The 6,000-nt window shown below is 34.4% G+C and overlaps 1 protein-coding gene across 1 annotated transcript in view; it reads left to right on the top strand.

Annotated features, from left to right (window-relative positions):
- Window positions 1-250: 250 nt before the first annotated feature.
- Window positions 251-6,000, top strand: part of LOC149079830 (uncharacterized) — a 69,673-nt gene continuing 63,923 nt past the window's right edge. Inside the window, exon 1 of the mRNA XM_089240321.1 lies at window positions 251-533. The gene's annotated coding sequence lies outside the window, so the exon portion shown is untranslated. The remainder of the gene's footprint in view (window positions 534-6,000) is intronic.

Raw genomic sequence — 6,000 nt, 5'->3', positions numbered from 1 at the left:
GGTATCTAAATATTTTCGAATATTTCCACGACCAAAACAAATACTCAGCACTGTATACACCAAAACATGTGCTCCTAAAAAAACACAAAAATATTTTTTTTCCTGCTCCTGAGTAAAATAAGTAACGTACAGTTGAGTATTGGAATAATACGTATCGCCCAATTACGATCCAGTTGTTTAAACACTTGTGTTCGTTACGATTTTCGGATCACCAGCCACATTATAAATGTGAAGCGAGCATGCCTTTATGACATCACTGTGTAAAGACTTTATAACACAAATACCATAGTTGTAAGAAGAAGAAAATAATAGTGTATAAATTCTTTTATATGGAGAGAGAGATATTGCCCTTACGTCGGTCTTAAAGGAATTCAATCTGTAATTAAATAAAGGAAAAATACGTTATATCCTTACGTCAAATACTGATCTTGTTCCAGCAGTTAGTACACCAGGATTAATCCAGCAGGAAAGCCATGGAATCTTGTGCCGCTATTTAAACTGATGACGTTGTTACGAAGAATTTTTAGATACAGGTAATGTAACTGCATTTTTCATTACATGAATTTGGTATATACATGTAGTAATTAGCAAAAATTTATCTACAAATTATCTATATATTTTCCTCGGAAATATTTAATTCGATATATAATTGCTATGTTTTCCTAGTTGACAGCACAGCCTGAACTTATTAGTGAAATATTAAGGTTTGCTTAGAGGAAAAATCGCAGTAAGCGGAGCAGAAAATTAATTAGTTGAATTTTACTAAGTATAAATTTGTTATGAAGTGTGTACACTATTTGCGGAGTAATGCTAAAATAATTTTTAAGCGTGATGGGAAACGAACAGTTTTGCGGCATGATGTGAAAATGATTTTACAGCATAATGCGGAAACAAACAATTTTATGGCACGATGCGCGAACAATTTTACGACACGACGAACAAAATTTGCGGCGTGATGGGGAACAATTTTGTTTTAGGTTTCGGAAATAAATTTGTGGCAGGATTTGGAGACAACTTTGCGGGATGATGAAGAAACGAACATTTTCTCACGGCATAAAGTGGAAACAAACAATTTGCGGCATGATGCCAAAAAATGTTGTAGCATGATGCGGAAACAACTTTTTAGCATGTTGCGTGAAAAAAATTGTGGTATGATGAAGGAGCAATTTTGTCACATGATGCAGAAACAAACAATTTTACAGCATGAAGCGGAAACGAACAATTTGCGGCATGATGTGAAAGCTAGTTTGCGACATGATGTGAAAGCTATTTTGCGACATGATGTGAAAGCTATTTGCGACATGATGTGAAAGCTATTTTGCGACATGATGTGAAAGCTATTTTGCGACATGATGTGAAAGCAATTTTGCGGCTGTCTACAATATAATAGCCCTTCGAGGCTACAAGGTGCATCATAACCAACCAACTGTTCATATCCTTAAAGATATTTCGAAACTGACCTCCTGTATGTAAGCCCGGTCAAATACCAACACCCAAAAGCACAGCACACTACTCAGCCCGAGATTGTACCCAAGTCGGCATGAGGGTCATCAAACAAATACAACAAACAGTTCGGTAGCTAGGCATATGGCCTTGAGACAAGGATCAATCGTATATATATATTTTTTTCTATATATTTTTCTCTCATTCTATGTACATTTACTAGCAAATCAGTAAAAGACTCGATAAAATTTCTGGCCTAGAATGTGGCTGCTTGTATTTTTGTATGAGTTAGTTAATAAATCCTAAAAAAAAACCAGAATTTTATTATCAAATAGCTATAACTTGATTAAATTTTAAGTCTGAATTCCGTTAAGCAATTCAAATCAAAATGAAATGCGTACACGACGTTTATTTTAATCATGTTTCATATGAAACCATAGTTTTAAACGGCCTAATGCGGCGGCATCCTTTGCACCCGTCGCGACTATAGGCGGCTGACATCACTCAATGTGTTCAGTAGTCGTTCATGGTTCTGTGTGGCATGTCGTATTCTAAAATTTTCCAGTTTTTTCTTTTCCAATTTTTAACAAATTTCTGAACCTCTACGACACACGGAAAAGTGCCGTGTTTTCGCATTATTAAATCCCTGACGTGCAATTTTTGTATTGAATTTCGATAAAATTTATCGAATTTTCAAGGAACATGAAAGCATTATTCTATTTTCTCTTAAGACCTACTTATCTCAGAAAGTTTCTTTTAATCCCATTAATGTGACATTTTCTTATGTATAGCGTGGGGTCATCAATCTCTTAAAACTACTGTAAAATATTTTATTTTAAGGGGGAAAAAAAATCCGTACACACACATGAAATTTATGGCTTAGTCATTAAATTATTTCTCCACGACCTAATTTGTTAAGTATAAGATTGAAAATACAGTTTATGTATGTTTTTGTTTTAAAAATCGGTTATCTATACTCAGAATCAAGAGAAAATGTGGGACTTGAGGCTACTGTTTATAAAAATTCTTTGGTTTAATTAATCCATTTTTTTTTCGATTTTTCATGGTTTTTTTTTCTCCCGATCCGTATCTAATTACAAAGAGATCGAGAGAGAAAAAAAAATAAGATACAGCTAATACAGACACACTAAAATTTATTAAAAACTTGATTATTTCAAATTTTTCATTGTTTCGATTATATGAAATACTAGCTATAATACCCGGCGCTGCCCGGGTTTTCTTCAATGAGGCTGTTAGAAACACGTGATATCTCCCTCTTTCTTTGAGGGACATGCAAACCGTGTCTAAGTTAACCAATATGGCGACTTCCTGTGCGACTCATGAAATAAACAAATCTAGATTTAAAGAAACATAGAAATGAATATATACTTTCCTTTCCTTTTTTAAGGGGCGCTATGTATTTCTATTCCCCCCCCCCCAACTTCAAGTTAATTATCTGCCTGTTTCAGCTTTCAAAAATGCTTAATTAAAGCTGTGGAATTTTTTTGATGTACTTTTTATGGGCCCATAATTAACAATGTTTATTAACAATGTCAATTAACAATGCCCATAATTAACAGTTTTGAAACAACCTAAACTGTATGAATTAAGGCAGTTGAATATCAGAAGATAATACGGAGACATTAATTTTTCATGCTTGAGAAGATATAAATAAAAAGTTGAAATCAATGTTATTACATGAATACCCAACTGAAAAGTAGGTCCGGCTAACTAATTACTTCATATTCAATCTCCTGGGCTTCGTATATCTTTAAGCAATCACAATATTTCAGAAATCGGGAATTCTATACAATTTTTAAAATTATTGATGTGGCGGAAAACCCCACCAAATTTCAGCATTTCTACAGTAAAATCGGCAATTTTAATAGTGATTTCTATGAGTCTCACCCTTTTCCTGACCCTCAAAGCGATGCTGATGATGATTGTGACGTCTCTTCAAAAAGCCTCATTACTGAGAGTATTGAAATGTAATTGTAGTATTGTAGAATAGTAGTATTGTGTAGTATTGTAGAATAGTAGTATTGTGTAGTATTGTAGAATAGTAGTATTGTGTAGTATTGTAGAATAGTAGTATTGTGTAGTATTGTAGAATAGTAGTATTGTGTAGTATTGTAGAATAGTAGTATTGTGTAGTATTGTAGAATAGTAGTATTGTGTAGTATTGTAGAATAGTAGTATTGTGTAGTATTGTAGAATAGTAGTATTGTGTAGTATTGTAGAATAGTAGTATTGTGTAGTATTGTAGAATAGTAGTATTGTATAGTATTGAAAGTATTGGCAAACCATTGTAAAGGCATATACACGTCTGAAACGCATTGCTAGGGAACCACGGTAACCAAAGTAAACGTTCGGAAAGTGATTGTTGAGGCCCGAAAACCATTGTTGCCCTACAGTTTTTTGCCCATTTGGGGCACTTACCCTGCTCTGACAAACATTTAAAGTAGCCTATCGTTTAAGTCGGGTCCCATTTGGTATATATACAAAATTTGGCGACGATCGATCTAAAATTGTAGATTTGTATAGAGAACATACATACACACACACAGACAGACAGAAAATCAATTTTATATATATAGACCAGCTATAATACCCGGCGTTGCCCGGGTTTTCTTCAATGAGGCTTTATGAACCATGTGATATCTCCCTCTTTCTTTGAGGGACATGCAAACCGTGTCTAAAGATAACCAATATGGCGACGTCCTGCGCGACTCATGAAATAAACAAATCTAAATTTAAAGAAACGTAGAAATGAATAGCCCCCCCCCCCTCTTTTTTTTTTGATCGGTGCTAGGTATTTCGATTCCCTCCCCCAGCACTTCAAGTTATTAAATCTGCCTGTTTCTGTTTCCAAAAATGCTTAATTAAAGCTGTGGAATTTTTTCGATGCACTTTTTACGGGCCCATAATTAATTTTAAAACATCCTAACCCACATGAATTTATGCAAATAAATATCAAAAGACAATACGGAGACATTAATTTTCATGCTTGAGAAGATATAAATAAAAAGTTGAAATCAATGTTATTGCATGAATACCCAACTCTAAAAGTAGATCCGGCTAATTACTTCATACTTAACTTTCTGGGCTTCGTATCTCCAAGCGAATTCAATATTTCAAAAATCGAGAATTCAATTTAATTTTTAAAATTATTGATGTGGCAGGAAACCCCCCCCCACTAAATTTCCGTATTTATGCAGTTAAATCGGCAATTTTAATACTGATTTCTATGAGGATCACCCTTTTCCTGACCATCAAAGCGATGATGGTGATGATTATAACGTCTATTCAAAAAGCCTCATTACTGAGAGTATTGAAAATGTGGCAAACCATTATAAAGGCATAAACGATTATACATAACTGGCAGCATTAAAGAAGTGACAAACCATTGTAAAGACATAAACACGTCTGAAACTCATCGCTAGGGAACCACGGTAACCAAAGTAAACGTTCGGAAAGTGATTGTTGAGGCCCAAAAACCATTGTTGCCGGACAGTTTTTTGCCCATTTGGGGCATTTGCCCTGGTCTGACGAAATTTTAAAGTAGCCTATCGTTCAAGTCGGGTTCCATTTGGTATATATGCAAAATTTGGCGACGATCCATCTAAAATTGTAGATTTGTATAGAGAACATACATACACACACACACAGACAGACAGAAAATCAATTTTATATATATAGATTTGAAATTCTCTTCCTTACAGTTCCACAAAAATTTTTTTTACTGTATTTTGTGGAGATAAATTCATAATTTTTTCTAGAAAGTAGTTCATATGAATTTTTTTTCCCCATTGTTTTGTTTTATCTAGATTAAAAGGGATATTGCAGCCGAGTTTCAAATGTCCCAACCTTTTGATTTTTGAAATGGGCCGGGAGTTATTTGCTGTTGGGGTTTCGATTATTATCATTCATCTATCGCAATAAATGCGGTAAACTTCATGTGCCATGTGCATGTAGGAGTTTCTTACCCTGGCCCAGCGAATGCGATTCTCCAAACGGGGGTTCCCCGGAAAGAACATTTATTTTCTTAATGAAAAAAAAAAGAAATTACATCCTATCGAGCACTATCGGCCCCCGAGGTTAACAATTCCCTTTACATAGGAAAATTTACATTACATTACAACTATAATAGAATTACATAATTATACAGCTTACATTGTACCCCGGACAGTACCATTAACAGGACGCGAGCAGAAATTTGATGCTCCCGAGGTTATAACATTAAGACACTGTTTATACGTTATTATCATCCCTTACATGGCTTGCTTTAATATACATGCGTTTTAACAGTCTTCCAAGTAGTGAATAGGTGATCCATTCATATTATTTAACATCGACAGGAACATACTGTGACGCGAACCAGTTCGAAGTAATATAAATGTATTTAAGTAATATGTCGTGAATGAATAAAATTTCTCTAGTCATAAGCATGTTTATATGACTTGATCAACAAAAACGTGATAATATTTTGAAGTCGTCGTTAATAAATGCCGTTTTTCTGAAGTTGTTTCCCGTATTTTTCTTGAATATATTGCTCCC

This window comes from Pholcus phalangioides, unplaced genomic scaffold (assembly GCF_987345545.1).
Source record: "Pholcus phalangioides strain wild (caught in Gottingen) unplaced genomic scaffold, Ppha-v1.0 ptg000012l_1, whole genome shotgun sequence".
NCBI classification, from domain to species: domain Eukaryota; kingdom Metazoa; phylum Arthropoda; class Arachnida; order Araneae; family Pholcidae; genus Pholcus; species Pholcus phalangioides.
Note: the sequence above shows the minus strand (reverse complement) of the source record. Positions and strands in the feature narration are given on the sequence as shown.